Source organism: Dermacentor albipictus, chromosome 3 (assembly GCF_038994185.2).
Source record: "Dermacentor albipictus isolate Rhodes 1998 colony chromosome 3, USDA_Dalb.pri_finalv2, whole genome shotgun sequence".
NCBI lineage: Eukaryota > Metazoa > Arthropoda > Arachnida > Ixodida > Ixodidae > Dermacentor > Dermacentor albipictus.
The window spans coordinates 152,706,639-152,728,118 of record NC_091823.1 but is presented as its reverse complement, the minus strand read 5'-3'; the positions used below and the strand labels follow the sequence as shown (position 1 = coordinate 152,728,118).

Below are 21,480 nucleotides of genomic sequence, written 5' to 3'. Positions count from 1 at the left end.
CGCATCCCAAGGTAGCGTTAAACTTTCATAGAAACATGGCACTTTCCGTATTTCGATTATTTATTATAAGTGTGTACATTGCACACATACATTCGTGGTCAGCGCCAGGATTTGCAACATAGCGAAGGCACTCCTGTTCCGCGCGACAATTATTTCGGGACTAGGTGTGGTACACGTAGGTTGCATACTTTGGAGACATTTTGCTGGCGCATGTTAGTGCTCCTTCTGCATACGTGGCCAGCATGCTGTTTAGACGCCAGCTGCAAGCTGGCGTCTAAACAGCATGGCTATGGACGATTTCAATGTTTACCCTATCACAGCCCAGCATGCAAGCTCCACAGCTCAGTACCTGCTTTTTTGTCGTATAGGTAGGCAAGCACTGCACGTGCTATGCGCACAAACCAATCCCTGTGCACAAACTGGGAAACGCTGCCGTGGCGACTCCGGCCATGATATGATGGTGGCGATGCCGATGACTTAATGGTATCCCCTTTGAAACGTATCTGTGACGAAGAGTCGCCTAGCCTGACTGTTTTATTATGGTATGCTATACGTGTTTTTTTTTTATGCAAAGAATATTACGAGAGCTCAACCCAGCTCCTCAGGCGCGGCGGTGTCGCCTTCAATACCACGTGACACCGTGACGTCACGACAGAGGAGAAACGGGGCTCCAACTCGCGCCGTCGCTCGCGGCGTCGCGGCGGTATATAAGCAGCTGCGCTTGCCTCTGCTAGACACTCACGAGGTGAGATGCCTCCTGGAGACAGAGCTGCTCGTTGGAATGAGAAGCGAAGGTTCTGGCGTGCTACAGAGACTGATTTTCTAGGTGGCTTTGGCTCAACTCTTGCAAGATGGGCTGGGTGGGAATCGAACCAGGGTCTCCGGAGTGTGAGACGGAGACGCTGCCACTGAGCCACGAGTACGATGCTTCAAAGCGGTACAAAAGCGCCTTTAGTGAATGCGGTGTTGCCTTAGAAACGAGCTGTTTCTAAGGCTCAGGCGTGCGTCGCTTGCTCAGGCGCACATTTCGTTGCCGCGCCGAACGCTGCGTTGCTCGAAGCTCACCGCGTCCAATGCGGGGCGCGTAGTCGCTGCGCCGTAGCCCATTGTCTTACACCCCTTGGCGGGTCGACGGGAACGCTGTCGCGTTCCACTCTTGTTGGCGAAGCAGAGTAACGCATGAGTTGTTTCTTCGTCTAGCCGAACCAAATATAGCCAAGCAACAGCAGTTCACCAGGCTAAACAGTGGTTCAACAACTAAAATAAAGTCTAGTATGCTTCACATCCTGGGCTTTAACTTAGCTAAGCCACAGCCATTTTTTTATTCAGAATTTCTCTATACATGTCCAAAATCTTTTTTTTTTCTTCAAGGATGTCCTTCTTTCCGCTTGCTACTGCTATTAGAGATCCGCTCGTATCAATCTGTTCCTTGCTTTTTTTTTTTCAACCAATACTGTAAACGTCTCGTACGTATCTCGACTGCTGAGTGGTTGACGCTTCCGTCCACATTAAACGCAAGCCTTTCTGGTAGGTGTACGTTAGCTACGTTTCTCACTTGTTCAATACCCTTGCATTCCAATAGTGTGTGCTGAGTGGTCGCTGGACTTCGATTTTTTTGCCTGCTTGTGCTCTCGGAATCCGTTCTGTCGTTCGGCAGTCGCTTCTCGTATCTCCCTGTTTCACCAGCTTTCCTGGCTCTTTTTTTTGCCTTTCCAATGACCATGTGATTTTCTTACCACATTTCTGTCGTTATTACACGTAGAAGTTCAATATATTCCCACTCTTTGCATGGCCTAAGAACAACAGAAAGCTGAGCTAGTTGCTAAGGATACTCCTTTGTTCTTGGACATTTGCCAAGTTCTTCCTCCGCTCTTATGACTATATTTGTTATATGTTCAGCGTTAAAATTTGGACTGGCCATTTTCGACTCCTTGCTCTTTTTCCCAACTACATATCCTATATTTTAAATGATGCGTTTATGGTCGCTGCCTATGCTGCTATAGCCTTCCTCGTCAATGACATTTTCCCTCAACTAATCATTAATTCCTTCTCTCATCAGACAGCAATCAATGGTCAATTGCTGGTTTCCCACATCCCGCGTGATCTGCCCTTCACACTTAGGCCCTGTATTCACGATGATGAGGTTACATTACTCACGAAGAGAGAACACTGACTTCACGTTGTTGTCGGTACCTAGACCCTGTATGTGGGCATTCATGTCACCTACTAGGATAATTTCGGTATCATTCCCGAAACCCTTATTATCAGCACTTAGGCATTCCATTAACTGTTCATTCATCTCTGTGCAATTATTCCCGGTACAAAAATACGTTATGCCCAGCAAAATTTTTTTACCACTCATTGTGCATTATAAGCAAAGATATTGTTGACATTTTGAATTCGCACTTTTCCACTTGGGTCCCTGATAGATCAGCACCCCTACTTCCCCTCCCTTTCTTTACGATTAGGTTCTGTTGCAACCTTCCGAAAGATTATTATCCCTCGCTGGCGGCTCTTCCTAGCCGCTAAGGTGCGTTTTTGAAGCCGCATGCACCTCTCTTTGTTCACTATTTAACGACCCCTCAATCTCTACGCACATTTAATTTCTTCTTCGACCCCGCATGTTTATGTAGCCGATAGCAAGGCCTATTTCTTGTATTTCTCTATTTCCTGTTATGGCCGATGATGCTATTCTGAGGTTCTACTAGGTACCTTCTTCATTACCACCTACACTAGCCTCATTAGTGTCTGTGGGTGCCCCGAAAGATCAAATGTGTGACCAGCAAGTCGCCAGCGCATTTCTGCAATTTAAGTGGGTCCCAGTCCGTTGAAAACAACCACACCTTCTCATTTCCCTATTTATTTTGACAACCTAGAAATATGTCGCTCTGCTCAATGTCCATGTAACAAAATTAGTAGCCACTACGGCTTTTTGTAAATTCCTGTCACGTACAGGCACCTCCGGCACCGTGTACACCACGATCTCCACAAGATGGGACACAGCTCACGCAAGTCGTCTGCGCTCTTCGCTGAGCGCGGGGCTAATCCTGTCCATTTTCTGTTTAGGACGATGCTTAGCGGACCTGCTACTACGACAAGACTGTGTCCTTGGGCATTTTCCGCGAGCTTCGCTTTTGCTCGCTCCGAGACAGAACCCAGTGTCCACCCTGGAAATTCCCCTAACACCACTCTTTTATCGCCTTTCACCCTTTCCACAATTACTTCTGAGCACCTAGCCAGGTTTGAGTCACCGGGCATATTCACCCATTCTCTGTCTCTCTTACTGCCGAGGCCTCTCCCTGCTTACCTTAGTCATCCTTTTCCGTGTGATTCGCACTTCATAAGGGGCTTGATTGTGGAAGGATGTTATGAACGTCTCCTTTAGAACGGAGCGTAGGGTCGCGCCACCAAGCTCTTGCTATTACACTGCCTAATGTCTTACCTAGGTTAAAAAGGAAAAACAAGCACGATACATTCCTATAACAAAATTTTCGGACCTCCTATTGTGAACTTTGTTTGTGCACATCTGCGTCTTTTGTCGTTTCCCTACCCTTTTCCCACCAATCTTACAATCACCACCTGCTAGGCTCTATTGAGGACATGTTTACTTTACCCGTGCTCGCGTTGAATCCAAGGGGTTCAAGGAGGCCAGTTGTTCGTAAATACGCCGCTTGGCAGATATGTTCACATTCTAATAAAACATGCTTCATCGTTTCCCTAGCTTTACTGCAACAAGCACATGCTTCGTGTACCTTCTTATATCTCGCTTTGTAGGTGCATGTTTTAAGGCATCCTGATCTCTCTTCGAAAAGTAGTGAGTTTCCCTTTGAGGTATCATAAATTGTTCATTTGCTAAGTTTGTTTTTTCCTCTAAAGTATTTACTCATAGCTGGTTCCTTTTCCATTGACGCCACCCATGAAATTATTGCAGCTTCTCTCACTTACCGCTTGACGTTCTTTTTTGCTGTGCTGCCAACCGTACGTGCCGCATACTTCCTAGTAAGCTTCATAGTTCCTTTCATCTACGGTGAATCAACGCTCCTTTTTGTGCAAGTACCTCAGCACTCTCCCAACTAGTTTACTTTCTTCCATATTCCTCAATCGTTCTTCATAACCTATATTTCTTTGACCTCGAGTCCTCATTGTATCCCTGATTTCAAGCAAACAAGCGCATTTACAAATGCGTCATGGAGCCGTTGCACCGTTTCAGTTAACCCGGAGCACCCCGTACCTAATGTATACCCATCAAGCTGTTTCATTGTGGCTGCATTTCTCGTCACCTTTTCTGCGATTCCTTTTTCGAGTGTTTCCACATATCTAATGCCTTCGTTTATCAACCGCACACCATGGTGCTTAGATTATTTTACCCGCTGTATTTCCTGGCTCTGTATTGCCACTGTATGTTGAGTGTTTTCATCGAATACCACAAAACCTTGTTTTTTAACGCTCAATGTAGAACCTAAATTCTCGCCGTCAGTCCAAAGATATTAGCCAGACATTATCAAGCACTTTGCATGTTTTCTAGGGCCCTATAAAGTAAAAGTATTCCAATATGTTTTTATTCCAATCTCCTGGCGTCAAATTTGCCTAACCGCCGACGAAAGCACTGGGCTGTCACCCGCAGGGTTGTCTGAACAGACGAATCAAACGCTCTCCTTGTTCATAGGAGGTCACTTTTGTTTGCTTGAAAAACGAATATCATAGCCTCACGGTCATCAATGCAGTATCGAACAGGCATCTTTTTTCCTCAATAGCACAAGTGGGGACAATCGTAGACTGTGGGACGGCTGAATGACACCACGTTCAAGCATGTCCATGCCCTTGCCATTGATAAGTGGCCGTTTTCCAGTTGAGACACAATTCAGGCTTTGCCGTAGTAGAGGCTGTAATTTAGCATAAATATTGCATGCGACCGTATCAGTAGGGTCCAAAGTCTGTGCGGTTGAATCGAAGGGAGTGAGAAGGTAGTCCAATAGAAAAAGAAGCTGCTCGCGGTGTTCCGTGGGAAAGTTTGAGTTAGTGCAAGAATTAGACTTTAGCAGCAAATGGTGTCAATCAGAATGTTACGTAATGGCGTGGAGTAGGCAAAAACAGAAGAGGAACCAAGCACATCCAGTGACTGAGGAGGGTTAATGACATCACCAAAAGTGACATCGACGATTGCACCTCCAAATATTCTAATTGCATCACCCCACTTAGCTTTTTACCGTCATCGGTTTCACTTCCCTTCCCTTGGCACCCATTCTGTAACTCTAACGGTGCAATGATTATCTATACTACGTACTGCATATCCTGCTGAGCTCCATATTTTTCTAATAACGAGCACTAGAATATCGGCTAGTACCGTTTTATCACGTATACACATAGCTTTACTTGCGTTTCTTAACGTTACGCCAAACATTTTTGTCCCACAGACACTTGCGCGGTCCCTAATTCATCTCTAAATTCTATTGGAACCTCCAAGTTTCTGCCCCAAATTCAGCACCGGTAGAATGCAATGATCCTACACTTTTCTTTTTAGCAACAGTGGTAAGCTCCCAGCGAGGATTTAGTAATGTCTGTCCTAGCACTCCAACCAATTTTCATTCTTCTTCAAATTTCCCTCTTATGATGAGTGTGGCCTGTGAATAATCGGCCTACATAAACGTACTCCTGTGCAGACTCTAGAGGCTGAGTGGCCATCCTGAATTCTTTTCTTGCCAAGCTATAGAAAACTATCGTTGTTTCTGCATAATAATTATCAACCTCCTCTTACACTTTATCTCTTAAGGTCATCAATCATTTGTTGTAATTCGTCCCTAGTGTCACTGAACCGGGCAATGACATCTGCAAACGGAATGTTGCTGAGGTATTCGCTGTTGACGCTTACTCTTGTGCCTTCTCAGCCTTTTAACTTGAATACTTCGTCTAAGCATGCAGTGAATAGCGCTGTATATATTGTGTCTGCTTGCCTGACATGTTTATTTGTAGGTGACTGTATACGTTCCTTGTTCATAATCAAGTAGCTGTGTAATTGTTGTCGATATATTTCGCAAGATATTCACGTATGCCTAATGTATGCCTTCGCCCCGCAATTATGTAACTACTATTTGTGACGATACAGTGTCTGCTAGACAGGCGAGTGCTTCCTAGAGGACGCCACCAGCAAACCCCCCAAAATAACGTTTTTTTCTGTGTGTGTGGCACGTCAACTAGCAAAAAGACACCCTAATTGCCTAAAGAGTGGTGGATCGGCCAATTTTTTCGCCATGCACCGCGAAAATGAAGTGCGCGCTAAGCCTGCAGTAAGACCACAAGTAGTTATGCCGCATGCTCGGGCCATGCGCTGTATAGGAAACCAAATCTATAAACCAGCAGCCGCCACTGCTTTGGATGCTCACGCACTACGCAGCCGGCCACCCACGAACTCGACATGTGCAATTCACACTGAACGGTATGCCCTTATAAGCAACCAAATAAGCAACCCCATTTTATTCGTACGTAGAAAGCACCTTCAGAAAGTGAAGTAGCTTCTCAGTCTAACCACATATACCAGCTTGAAAGCTTGTCAACGTAAGCGACAGAGCCTATGCAGTGGCAGAACGGTACCCACGTCGTTACGACCGTCGCCCATGTTTCTTAACTACGCATTTCAGCTGAACCACAGCTTAGAACTACACTGAGAACTTTACAGTGACGTCAATTCATGAAGCGAAGTTTCGAAATACACAGATGACCTTCGAGGCTGCTTGTACGCGTCAACATGCGCGCCCGCATAGATCTGGGTGCTCACAGCAGACACGCATGCCATTTATACTTAAATCACTTGATTACGTCCAAGAGAACCGTTTCCCACGTAGGCGATGCACCGTCATACTAAGTCAACCGTCACGAGCGCAAAAAGCCCGCGAGAAACTGGCGCCACGGATGTAGCTGACCTAGACACAGAGCACTCACCCTAGCCAGCTTGCCCAGTATTTCCGTAGAACACGAAGCGCATGCAGGTCTTTGTCGTTGCGATCACGCATCTGTCATTTGTTTCGGATAGCTTGTACAGGCTTTCGTCCTGTAGCGGACATAAAAAAAAATGGAGGAATCTTAAGCTTCGCCTTCAGGAGTGGAACGCTATAACGCTATTGCGCCCCGTTCTCACCGGCCACTCATTCTCTCGGCATGCGCTTGAGTCCCACAAAGACGAAACGTGCGCCTGAGCAAGAGGAAGGAACCAAAGAACTCGGTGTCTCGAGGGGAGAAACGATCTACGCGAGCCAAACCATGTGATCGGCACGGAGAGCCGGGCCGCGACGCGCCATGAAGGCGGACGCGATCATGGGGCTGACGCCTCGATGGGATTGTCCTCTATCTCCCTTGGGAGCACCACGCTGACGCATGACTCCTCACCAGCAGCCCGGCACAGATCGCAGGGTACACTATCCCACGAGACGCGCTACGGCGCAACGATCGCGTCAGATGTGTCCCGCATCGGACGCTGCACCTAGCAATCGCGCTCGTGAGCGGAAAGAGGGCGCACGTTGCGCCTGCGAGTGGCACGCCATCTGTCGGGGCAGCGCCGCACATTGCTAGGAGAGGGTCTTATGTGTTTGCTACAAGATGGCTCTGCGTGCGCGCCAAGCGCAGAAGAAATGTAGCGGAAACATACTTCATTACGCGTTCAACTGCGGCTTCTGTAATTTACATGCTCATAATTACCAATATGCACAGCAGTGTAACTTTCTACGGCACGTTTCTAAGGCAACATCGTGTTCACCAGAGTCGCTTTTGTCCCGCTTTGAAGCATCGAACTCATGCTTGAGTGGTAACGTCTCCGTCTCACACTCCGGAGCCCCTGTTTCGATTCCCACCTAGCCCATCTTGCTGGTGGCTTTATTTACAAATTGTCTACCATATTTTTCACTCATGGCCAACGCCGACGCGGCCGATGACACCGGCTTTTCCACGACGCGAGCTCCTCAACACTATCGAATTAATAGGTTGACGACGATGATGCATAACGTTCTTCCATCATCCTATCTTTTATCGCAGGTACCAGCTCTGACACATTATGCTGGCTGTCCATGAGAACGGTTTGGCGGTGCCTTACCGGAACAAGGACGTAAGCGCAACAGAGGTAACTGCAACAAGCCATTTTTAGGAAGCGACGGAGCCATTTCATTTTTATTTCGCAACCTTGCTCATAGGCAGATCAGGTTTTTGGCTGGATTAAAGGTTCTCTTTCCAACCGTAGGCAATATGTCTCAGTTAATGATTATGACTCACCTCTTGTTTCCATAACTTCTGGAGTACCTCAAGGTTCTGTGGGAGGTCCTCTACTGCTTTGAATTTACATAATTGATCTTTCTGATAATGTTATCTCCCAAATAAATGTTTTCGCAGATAATTGTGTGCTTTATAGTTCAATTACTAATCGCCCTGATGAAGCACGTTTGCAATCGGACTTGAGCGCAATGTCTTCATGGTGTAGTGAATTGCTCATTACACTGAACACCACTAAGTTCAAACACCCATGTATCTCCAGCTGTCCACCTGCATACACCCCTCCCTATCTTCTTAACAACACTCAGTTATCTGTCTCATCGTACAAATACCTGGGTATTCGCCTAACACACAATCTGTCCTGAAGAATGCACGTGAACTACATATTTAACCACGCCAACCGCACGTTCGGATTCTTACGGCGCGATTTCATAGCTTCTAACCGCAACGTTAAGCTTCATCTATATAGGACGGTAATTAGACCTAAACTAGAATACCCTTCCTCCATTTGGGATCCTAATTAAATAACCTTAATTACCGCTTTAGAATCTGTTCGAAACCGCGCCGCCCGTTTTATTGTTTGAAATTATTCCCGAACAGCAAGCGTATCTGCAATGAAATCTGAACTCAGTCTTCCCTTTCTTTCTCTCAGCCGTAAATATTTTCGCTTGTGCCTTTTTCACATATTATTATACCAACCCTATTCCCAAAGATAAGTTACTCCACTCTCCGTCTTATATATGTTCACGCACTGACCACAACTTCAAGGTAGGAATACCGCAGTGCCGAACTAGCCTTTGTACAAATTCATTTATTCCTGGAACTGGAAATGACTTGAACCACCTTTCTGCCTTGACGTCGGTTTGCCTTGACGTCGGAAGTTTGTTGACGTCGGTGATGGCAGCCTTGATGGCTGCCATCACCGACGTCAACAAATTTAAGAAAACTGCCGCCGATTTTGTATGCACCTCCTCTCTGTAATGCCTCTGGCCCTGAGAGTACTGAAATAAATAAATAAAACCTCCTGCGCAGCTTTTGTTGTTCAGAACTTGACGCCTTTGTATTGCAGTTTGGGACAACGCAAGAGAAGGCAGCCGTGTCTGGTTCGAAAATGTTCGATTTATTTCACTCGCTTCAGCAGAGGCTTTTGTCTAAGTATGGGAAAACCGATATAGGCAACATTGCGTAGGTAAAAGTAAAGCTCGCATTTTCTGAATGAGAAATTCCCGTTGCTGCAGTCATTGAAACTGCTTGGGAACATTGGGTACGAGCGTAGCAAACAAGCTGCGTTTATCGTTGAGTTCACGTGATTTCGGTTGGTAACTATATTAGTAGCGGTAGTAGAAAACTTTAGTTGTTATTTGGTAATGAAGACACAGAGGGTATAGCTGTCCTTCCAGAGCCCTATTTGCTGCTGCTATTCGGCCAATCGCTGGTCTTCCACGGCTGTGCTGGAAAGAGCGGCTTCCCACTGGTATCGGTAGGCATTAGGTACTGTAGGATGGCCGGGTGGCTTGGAACATTCCTACTTAAGATGGTAGAAGTCTGTGTGTCCTCCACAGAAAGGACAAGAGGATCCGAGGTTAGGTGCACTACAACGATGTGTGAGCCACCGAGTGAAAGGAATGAGAACCGTTCGGACCGATGGCGCAAGCCCAAGAAGCTCATTTTTTTATTCTTCTGACCTCGCACCTGGCAGCGCAAGGCATGTCACACCGGATGGAGTACATCGTATAGGTATAAAAGGCTGCCGAGAGGGATGATGATGGTTGGTAACAGGCACGTTGTATAAAAGCAACATATATTGGATAGTATGTAGTACTGTAAGCCATATTAATACTTCGTAGGTGTAGGAAACTGTCTTACGCACACATCAGCACTGGAAAGCGCGTACTGAAATTCCAGTTCCAAGCCGCGTGTGTTCCCCAATTTATACAGTTTGGCTTGTGTCACCAGCAATGGTCAAATTTCTAATGTACACGTTTGCTTGCACAGTTTTCATTCCTTAATAATATATTGTGAAACATCCAAATTGTCATTTACCGACAGCACCGCAAAACATAATACACCCTTTCCTCAATGGTACGAACAGGAAGAATGAATTTGTTAAGCTGGAAATAGCATTGTTCATACATTACCCACTCTTAAATGGTGCCGTGTGAAGCACTACGATGACAGTATTACATTTATTTATTTATTTATTTATTTATTTATTTATATGTTTATTTATTTATTTATTCATTCATTTCAGAATACTGAAGCCCAACAGTTAAACCCCATTAAGGAGGTGCTATACAAGGCGTGGAAATACGCTGCGACATAAAAAGAAAAAAGAAAAGAAGAACGGCCGTTTAACAGATTGCCGCTAATAAACAAGCCGAAAAATATTTATACACATGTACTGATTTATAGATATATACACGTATAAGCACATATACAGCACTCATTCATTCAAAAAATGCTCTTCTACAGCTTTAACAAGATTAGGGGACTGGAAAATCGCCCCTGGAAGACAGTTCCAGTCGTAAACGGTCCTCGGGAAAAAACTGTGTTTGAATATTTCAGTTCTTGCAAAAATTAGCTCCAGTAAATGACTTCCTGTGTGGTATGCTCGTCTAGACGATAGCTGTTTAAGTACTGTGGGATGCGAAATGTTTAGTTTATGTGCTAAAAGGTTATGCAGGAACAACCAACCTGACATTTTCCTACGTACTTCAAGTAGTTGGATGGTATTTATTTTCATTAGTGTTGTAGGAGAATCAAGCCTTCTGTATTTGTTATAAATAAACCTAATCGCTTTGCTTTGCACCCTCCCAAGCTGATAAATGTGATTGTTTATGCACAGGATAAATAAGAATGACGCGTACTCTCAAATTGATCTGATAAATGTTATGTATGCAAGACGTTTAGGCTTACTTGGAGCGCCTCTAAGCTTCCGTCTCAGAAGGCACAGCTTAAAAAATGATGAGGAACAATATGCGTAGCACGTAGATGCAATGATAAAGCTAGGAACACGTTAGTGGGGTAGGTGCGTACAGTGGGCCGAACTGATAGAGAGAGAAAAAATGGGAAAGGAAGAGAACGTGGCTAGCCAGTGTAAGTACCGACTGGCTAAGTTGCGCCGGGACAAGGGCTAAAGGGTATAGAAGGCGACCGAAGGAATTATTGAATAAAAAATGAGAAAACTCCACAACAACCGTGAAGGTTTCTCCAAACAAGTGAGGAAGTTCCACGCGCTACAACTTCTAAAGTCAGTCGCACAATTCACAAGCCCTTAAGAACTTGAGAGGCGCACTTAAGCCCTTGACTGCTGTAACCAGTCTGGATTAGTGTCCTAGAACTGTTTCCTCTGTCAAGGGGAGGTCATGCAGTTTTTATAAAGCGGTCGCGGGCACATATCTTGCGACGTTTTAGCAGAAAAAGCCACAGAGGAGGTGACTGATCCTCTTCTCGCAGCCACAGTTGTCGCAAGCAGTGCAGCCGGCCATTCCAATGAGTAAGCAAGAAGCGTTCCTGAATGACTCGCTGAGCAACACGTGGCACAGAATTGTTGCTTCCGCTCGTGGTATCCCAGGTGAAATACGTAGTTGCAGACGTGGATCTAATATGGTGATCTGTTAGCTTACGCCCCCTCCCCCCGTCCACTCCGAGTATTAAAATTATATTTATGCGGACATATTCGAACTGAAACCACGGCGAAGGAATAATAGCGATCACATGAAAGCGATGAAATGCGCGACAAGGTAATGGAAATCACAGCATGCCGACGATGGCATGTTTGTTTCAAGCTTAATTCCGCACTTACGCCTATCAGACCACGACGTTACAACGTCGTGGTCATTCCATCGTCATGATTCTAACTTAGCCGTTCAACTCTCACCAGATAGCCGTCATGTCAATGTCGCGCTGCCATCATTGTCAGGCTGCTGCTTTACGATCGTCATAACTACATAGATGTTATCCCATTGCATCAACGTCATTCCTTCTCCCTCATTCTAATTTAATCACACAGCACCCATTCAATCGCGTATATGATTCTATCTTTATAACAACGTCCTCATTGCGTCGTCGTGATAAACTCACTGTATGCATCTATTTTATCACCATCACTTCAGCTTCGTCGTCGGATTCTAGTCTTGCAGCCGTCGACCCGCATTCTTCATCAACCTATCGTCTTTATATATATCGCTCTAAGAAAAAATAGAGTAAAAAATTCAGTCACGGCAACTTGACTCTCTTTTTTCTTCCGTAGACCCACTTTTGCACGAGTAGAGTCAGAAAACAAGAGTCAACATTTGCGCATGGGTCGTTTGACTGTCATAAGTAGCGAAGAGTCGTCGTGGAGAATCGCAATTCCTCTGATATTCGAGATGAGTCTGGCGTGAGAAAGATTTTATTCCAGGTGAAGAAATACCAGAAAAGCTCTTCTGTTTTAACGAGGCCCTCGGGTTCCTGTCCTGGTTGTAATGCGGTGTATCATACTTTCATCCTTGTCATGTTCTGCAATTACTTCGAACTCTATATATTGAGTTTCCTTGACCATGTTTGTTGATACCTCACACGCTTAAGCGAGAGCTGTTTTCCTATGCTAAGGAAGGCCTGGATTTGTCACACTGGATTCTGACCATAAGTATATTTAAAGAAAAAGTACTGGCTACTAAAGAGAGCACAGCAACGAGATAACAAGTTCAGTAGGCGCAGTCCACAGTGTCGATTGTAAATGTAATTCCGCGACCTAAAATTAAACATTCAAGATTTAAGTTCCGAAATCAAGATCTTGGTATGAGCCGCACGCTAATGGAAAGCTGCAGATTTATTTTCAGCAGTTCGGGTTATTTAGCGGGTACAGAATGCACTGTATACGCGCGTTTTCGCATTCTGACCCCGTTGGAATGCGACTGCCCCGGTTGTAATTGGACCCGTCACCTCGAGCTCACCAGCGCAACACCAAAGCCACTGGGCTACCGCAGTGCTTTGCGTTCCGCGACCAGAAACAAATATTAGCGTACGCAACACTGCTTTCGAACCGCTAGAAATATAGGAAGAAAAGTATAGCAGTTTCACCCCAATGCTGCATGAACCACTACACGAACTATTGCACGAACCAAGGTTCCTAGTTTCATCGGCTGAGTAAACTGCAGTAAACATTCGCTTGCTCCTTAAATTAGCAAGCACTGGGTCACGCGCGCGCGTGCAACCATCAACAAATTTCACTCAATGACCGCGAACACTCGCTGTGACAGCGTTAGCGTGATGAAGGGCACGAACAGAGCAGACCGAACGCTTCTGCAGCCACTTCCTTCAAAGCGTCTCCGAAAAATTGCGCTATCTGAGCCCCTCCCCCGAGCTTTGCATCCATCGGAAATTATCTCCAAAACAGAGCGAGTGTGGAGCAAGACCGGGCTGGAGCAACGGCTAGAGGAGGAGAAGCGCGCTAAACTAGCACCTCCCTCTCCCACCTTGCGCACGTTTTATCACGTGACCTCATATAGATAGTTGACTTGGGGCGCCCATCCAGCCCAGCACAGCCTCGAACACTTCCTTTAACGCGCACAGCCAACGGCGCGGGATAGGATGTTATCGCACTGGACTTTATACGTAAGCTCACGGTAACACCGGCAGATATATTTCGACGGTTGTGTCCATATAACTGCTATCGCAAAATTCGCAATAAACAGAAAATTTTACTAAGGACCAACAACGCTGCTTCTCCACGTCGTGATACAGCGGTGAACGATATTTCTGGAAAATGTGTTGCTAACTCTCCGCCAAATGAGTACGCTTGCATTTCGTGACAGCGGAACGCAGTCGAAAGAAATTGTGGAGGAAATACCGCAGTTCTGGCAGCTGCAGGTGCACTAGATTATTCAGTAACGCCGGCGGATTTGTAGTTCTACCTTACATCAGAGCAAACTGCACTCGACAGAGGTCAAGGGCAGCCGCACCGTTATATATAGCTAAGCACATTAAGCACAATTACGCCGCGTCTTCCAGCTTCGAGCACGCTCTGACACCCCAACGACAGATATTTCAAGCGTAACCCCACTCAGACGGGAAATTTTGCTTCTGCGAAGTGAACATAGCGGGTATTTCAAGACACGTGTTAAATTCATGGCTGTTTCATTCGTGAACTTTACTTATGTGACGTAAAATTATCAGGGAGCAAAACAGTTTTTATTTCAACGCGGGGAAACAAAACCGAGACTAGCGCAACTGTTTTGCTCAGTGGTGCGGATACAAATGATCCAAAGCCGAAGCCGTCAATAGCATGACGCCATTTTGCAGTTGCGTTGCATCTCGCGCGAGTACGTTGTCGTCTAGTGGTGGTTCTTTATTCTATGGAGTGGTTCTGATAGCGCTCTGTTAGGGGCGACTGCAACCAGGCGTTGCGGTAAGTAACGGTGGGAACTTCTGTCCATGCTGTGCGATTGCGACGAGGAGGACCGCCACCAGCAGCGCCGTGTCGCCGATTTCATCTTTGCCGACATGGAATGAGTGCAGCTCGCCGGACCGTCGCAAGCGCCGTAATTGTTGCGTTTTGCACTGCGTTTTCTTTGTTGTATGGGAGATCGCAACGCAGAGACAACCACATGCATACGAAAGACTACCAGTGGAGAGTGACCTTTGCCATATTTCTCTTAACCTCTCAGGTAAGCATATAAGCTTTTGTTCCGAGTTTACAAACGGTGCGTACTCGGCCCTTCCAGTACGGCTACATATTGCGCCACGTTTCTCTTGGCAGTTCACAGACGTTTCATAGGCATGCGCGCGCGTATGTATGCGTATATATGACTGGCAAAGGGAAGTCTCAGGAGAGCATCTGAAATTATAGCAAACCAGTACTGCTATAGATAAACACCATTTTTAACGACTCTAATGACGAGTGGCCTGTCGCATCGAAAAATCCGTAGAATACCAAGTGCTGCGCAACTTGAAGTATAGATGCTATACTAGCACCAGTGTGACTTTCGCTGGCGAAGACAGGTTATCGAAAAAACAGCTTGTGTATTCTGAAGGTTTACTAACGCTTTAGGTATATTACCACGAATAATAAAAACGCTACAACGCTGTATGGCAGGGGCAGGCGCGGTGGCAGCACAGATACTTTTTGTAGCGGTAACGCAACTGCATGCACGAGCGAAGTGACACAACACTTTAAAAGCGTTGAAACAGAGCAAATTTAGAGTGCATTTGGCTCCAAGTCGGGAACACATTAGCTCACAATATAAGCCGATGTATAATGTTATTATTTTTATATATTATGTATTTTCACGGTTGTAAATATTGAAAAGCATGAATTTGCTGAAACCTTTATATAGTAAATCCTACTAGGCTTACAACACCTGGCTGTGTTGTGTGGAGAATTTGTGGCAGTCCTACTGGGTTTTCTATTTTGAGTCCGGTGTTTCATGAAAAAGAGGACCTTTTTATTTGCAGCCTTATTTTAGCGCAGATATTTGGCAAGCAGAAATGAGTTGATTGCAAAGTTGTACCTCCCGGTGAGCTGCATATGAACCTAAGTTTATCTTGTCTTGGCTATTTCAATGTGCATATAACAATTTTAAGTATATATAGCTGTAGTTGGCTTAGTCGCTGTACCGTATTTTGTAAAAGTAGAAGGCTATGATAATTTTACTGTTTTCATGCAGAAATACCGTTATTTTTTCTTGTACCAAGAAACGCTCACAGCATTGAATGAAATTAAGTGTGGTCTATTTTTCTACTAATTTAATAATGGAAATTTCGTCTGCGGTGTATCAGAGATTACTTTCAGTAGTTTAGTTTCTTTAACTAAACAATGCGTTATCTCATCTGCTACTGCTGTTGTTCTGTGTATTTTAGTAATTTTAAATTGTACTTTATTTTAGGTATTCAAGAAATTCCAACATGCAGAAGAAGACGCCATCTTATACAGCATGTTATGGGTGAGACAGATCGTAGCAGGCACTTTCGCATATCTCATTAGCATATCATGCTATTTGTTGTAATTTTCATGTCCACTTTCTTGGCCTTTATTCATTTCAGCATTATTGTGCAAAGGGTAATACTTTTACATCGAGATAGAGTAATTGTCCAAAGGAGAGACATGGCTTCATGCCTGGAGGAGATGGCACACATAAGCCTCCTTTGTCCGTATCTCTATGTTGCGCAATTACTCTGTTGTTGTCTACCAACAAGGCCAAATTCTTCATCAGCTACATTTGCTAATTCTCTGTTATTACAATTTCATTGATACAACATTGAAAGTGTGGAAGTACACAAGAAGACAGAGACTTGAAATGATGAAGAGCCGTAGAACAAGGAGCATCACTGGAGACAATGTTTCGACATTTCAAAGAGAAGGAGATAAGTTTCCGCTAAGGGCGGGCGAATATCTTAGCTGCGTTACAAACGTCGGCGAATGAATAGGGTACACTTCTAACATAAATAGTGTAAACATGGCTGCTATCATTGCCGCTCGCTATTTGTTGCGTGCCCAGGAGTGCAGACAAGAAGAATCAAAAGACGCCTTTTTGTTGTTTTTGTTGACCACAACCATTATAGAGCCTACACATAATAAAGGCAAGCTTGCTTGTAGCTTTTTTTTAGTCACAGAGGTTTGGAAAGTGAAGAAAGGGATTAAATGGGGCATCTGCTTAGGAATGTTTGGTGCGTGCAGACCGCTTGGTTTGTCTTGAAGAGTCGTTAGCATAGCAGTTGACAGATGGTAAGCACGATAATTATTAGCTAGACTTGGCACATGACATATCACATCGACAAGGTCGGGGTGCAATCATTACACGGGAAATAAAAAAATCTAATTTTGACGACAAAATTTAGGGGTGCGACCATTATGCGAGTAAGTACGGTAATAGGCTGTTTTTTGTTTCGCGCACTCAATGTTAAGGGATGCAAATGGCGACACACAACAGAAGGCATAAATGACTAAGGAATGCAAGCAGGGCGTGGGGCTTTTTAGGCAGACGCGTGCTTGTGCTATTTATAAAGCTCCCCCCGGTATGTATGAAGGCATTTTCTAACGCTTTGGTAGAATACACTGACACCCACGTATCAAGAGGAAATACTCCTCGAAACAACTTATTTATATATTTGTACTAGATATTTGAATATACTGTCATTCATGAAGTGTTTTATTAGATTTGAATTGTCATTGATTTTTGTGTAGCTGCTCTGTTTTGTTATGTCCTGCACAGTGGCAAAGTATTTTTGTGGACACTTTCTGTTGTATAAAATTTTCAGAAATAGCTTCATGCTGTATCTTATTTAGCTAGTTGTATACTGCAAAGTGGTGATACCTATCCAAACGGCTTGTACAATAACTGGAACTATGCAAAAAAATATTAGGCCACCTTAAATAATTTTACAGATTGCAATTTCAATTAGATATAAGCATTCTGCATATCTTGAAGAGTACGTATGCTAAATGTTGTTAGTATAGGACAATTAAAAGTGCAGAACGTTATTCTCATGCTATTGTGAGAAAAAGTTTTTGAAGTATATCCAATAATTTTTTCACAATAGCATGAGAAGTATGCAAGATTAGTAGGCAGGCCTGTCTGCTTGCCTACTAATCTTGCATACTTCTAGTAACTTTACATGCTGTTTGAATAGATATCGGCGCTTTGCAGTCTACAAAAAGCTTAGTTAGCTACAGCACACTGCTTTTTGTGAAAATTTAGTACACAAGAAAGTGCCCGCGAAGATCGTTGTATTTTCCCATTGGGTAGGACATAACTCAAGAAGCAGCTAAAGAAATACTAATGACATATATGAAATCTGCATGAAGAACTCTACAATTTGCTCTCTTTTCAAACCTCTAGTGCAAGTAATAAAACTGTTTCGAGTAATATTCAACATGCCCCTTGCTCATAGTGACCTACAACATAGCGACGCAAATTGAAGCCAAGTTCTTTTGTCGAAACGACTGTGGGCTGTCTTCGCAGGGGCTTCTGTTAAACACTGAAATTTCCTGCATTTACCAGAAGTGCAATACTAAAATGTTTGCGAATGTGCAATGGGTATTGGCACACTAACAGAAAAAAGACAGTTCCGTGAAATCCAGAATCGACTATAACTTTGTTTGACATTTACATTTTGACTCCATATCTCTGTTTTGTGTTTTGTACTGAGTGTTCCAGCAGTGACTGCCGCTAAAAATTATAATTACAGTACTCAATAAATCTAATTGGTAAGTACTCAGACTAGCACCAGTTCTGAGATACAGAACCCAAAAAGACATGATCAAATAGGTTTATTTTCCACACAGAATTGTCCCACAAGGCTTGCAAAATGTTTTGTGGCAAAGTAATATCTGCAACAGCAAAGCATGTTCCCCCAATTATGGCGATAAATATTTCAGAGCTGTCAGTCTGAGGACTCCGCAAACAAACCATACCTTGAGCACTGACTAGCCTCAATAATGCGAAGTCAGCCATTTTGCTGAAATAATTAAAAGGAATTATTGTGATCTTGTTTAAAAAGAAATTTTCAATTATGTTGCAGTTCTAGTCTCCGTCACTCTTGTAAATATTTTACACTTATTTTTTCAGACTACAATTTTTGGAAGTAGAGGTATTCATTGCAGAACGAGCTGGTACATGTGATGTCATTTGATGAGTCATGTCAGGTGTCTTGCTTTTGGTTGCAAGTTCGAAGTTCTTGTAATCTTGCTTGTTTTTATTTCCTTTCCTTTGTGAGCATGAGTGACTTGGTCGCCTTCGCACATAATCTCAAAACTCTTTCTTCATCACTGGGAATCACGAAATTTAATTTACGTATAAAATTCCCAGTTACTGATATGGTAGGCTTTGAGCTTAATTCTGTTATCTTACATATGTTTATCTACGAAGTAGTTTTATCGTTCATTGGTACATATCACGCAATGCACAGAGGGCACCCAAATTATAAATATCTGTTCTGGCTTTCTGCCCTGCTCTGGTGTTTTCAAAGCCTAGCATTGGTGCAATGGCCTGTCAGCACCGGTAGAAAACTAGTAAAGTAGCTAAAGTTAAAGGTCAACAACATAATTAATATACAAAGCAAAAATATAAGTTCGCAATTGTCTTCCACAACCAGAGTTTCGCTTGGAATTAAAAAATATTGACATCCTGCTCTGGTATATATATATACATATATATATATATATGTCGTGTGATATAAATGCTGCGTGACTGGCTGCTCGAAGCACATTGCGTATATTGCTGGGCTTCCGCTCCTGTATGAAACGTGTTACGCCTTTGTGCTTCTGAATGCGGACACGCAAACGTTTATCTTGGGTGTATCACACATTTTGTTTGAAATGCCGCACATTCGGCTTCGTATAACCACCATCATGCAGGCGTGCAATGACTGGTTCGTTGTGTCAATCCAGCGGATTCATCGAAGTATTTCTGAATTAGGGTAAGCATTTATGTTTCGTAATGCGTCGCCTATGTAATGCGTTAAGCACAGTGTTTATGACTCAGTTGTTTACTGTAGTAACACGTTACACACCGGGGCCCCACATTTTGTTTAATTAGAGACAAGGAGACATTTCTGCGCTTATATCGAAGCCGGAGTGAGTCCTCTGAGCATGCGCATTGTTGCGAGAGAGAAACGACGTCACTACCGGTGTAGTCACTGGCGTGCTACACCTCCTGCAGAAAAGTTTCTGTGGTCGGACCGCGACTGCTTTGCCTAGGCATATACAGCTTCACTATAAAAGGTTTAAATGCGTAAGCATTTCTATGCCTACCCAACGAGAAAACTATGCGTCACATAAGAAGAATGCAATGCCTCATACCCCCCTTGACAATCGCTCATACCCCACATTAGGATTTTGTTGGTCGGACCATGAGCGTTTCGATTACGCATATACAGCTTTGCTGTAAAAGGAACAAAGAAAGAAAGAACAAACAGAAAGAAATAAAGGTACACAGAAAGATAGACAAAACAAAATAACTTTTGCGTACTACATAAAGTGCTCGCATGTGCCGTTCAAGAGAACGACCTACAGCGCCATACGTTTACTTCATACTGCGGCTCCTTATATCTTGGAAGAAGACTGATCTTTTCGTTCGTAAACTTTAATGCCCAGTGCGCAGCAGTACATTGCCTTCACGTGCTACAGGAGTGTAACACGTGCCTAGCTTTCTTCTTTGAATACCGGCATTTTTTTTTTCATTTTGCCTGTTATGTAAGGTAATTTGAAATTTAATTTGTGAATGTTTTCATTTATGTAAGTGTAGTTGTAAATCTTTTTTGTACGTATAAAACCAGAATGCTCTGTTATTTTTAATTCTTCATGTTATATTTAGATTGATGAAAAAGTTATTGATCATGCTTTGCTATTCAAGTTAGGACTACAGCTGTATTTTCTGTACATGTTCTAGTTTAACATTGATTTAGTATATACATGGGTGAAAATGACCTATAAACACTTTTTATCATTCTGAATTTTTTTATTTTTGCCTTTGACTTTAGGGTGGTTGGATGGAAAATTACAATATTGTGTTGTTTCCGTATATCAGCTAACGCGGTTTAAAACATCATGTGTCTGTTTTTGATATATAACATTGGTGTATGTTACTGCATGAATCTTGTATGCTACTTCTCTGTTATTTATTTACAGTTTTTTGCACTCGCTCAATTCAAGTGTCATTTTTCGCAAGATATTTCTTAATCAAGTGATTCAGATTGATATACGGCCATTATCAGCTATGTTTTCCCATGTATAGGCTTAACGCTACGTACATCGGAACTTAGAAGGGCGATGGTTTCGGCAGTTGGTGTTCCATTTGAGATTGTGTGGCAAAGCGCGAAGCAGGGACAAGGGACGCAAGGAAAGAAAGTGCTTGTCCTCTTTTTTTCCTTGCCTCCCTTGTCCGTGCTTCGCGCTTTACTCCACAATCTAAAATGACATCGGGACGTTCGATTTCCTCCTCGATCCGTTGTGCTCCTATGGGCGCCATGTTGCTGCATCGGCTTGTCTCAAAAGCTTCTGCCACGCTACACAATGACATACACGATGTTGCGTGAGCTTGGCGATGTGAACTACGAGATCGCACCACTGGAACCGCGTGTCCCCACGGGCGTTGTGCGTGAGTCCCAGCGGAAGCCTCATTTTGCCGCGAGCTTACCTCCCTTATAGTTAGCGCCGTCGCCACCAAAAGTGGCGCTAGTCAAAAGAAGACAATTCCACGTGTCGAGGTGGAATCTGTCTCAACAGCAATCTTGTTTATACACCGT

The 21,480-nt window shown here is 43.9% G+C and overlaps 1 long non-coding RNA gene across 1 annotated transcript in view; it reads left to right on the top strand.

The window, feature by feature from the left end:
• LOC139056992 (uncharacterized) overlaps positions 1 to 10,633 on the top strand; it is a 99,670-nt gene extending 89,037 nt beyond the window's left edge. The window contains exons 4-5 of the long non-coding RNA XR_011512494.1: positions 8,023 to 8,107; positions 10,505 to 10,633. This is a non-coding gene — a long non-coding RNA (uncharacterized lncRNA). The remainder of the gene's footprint in view (positions 1 to 8,022; positions 8,108 to 10,504) is intronic.
• The last annotated feature ends 10,847 nt before the right edge of the window (positions 10,634 to 21,480 follow it).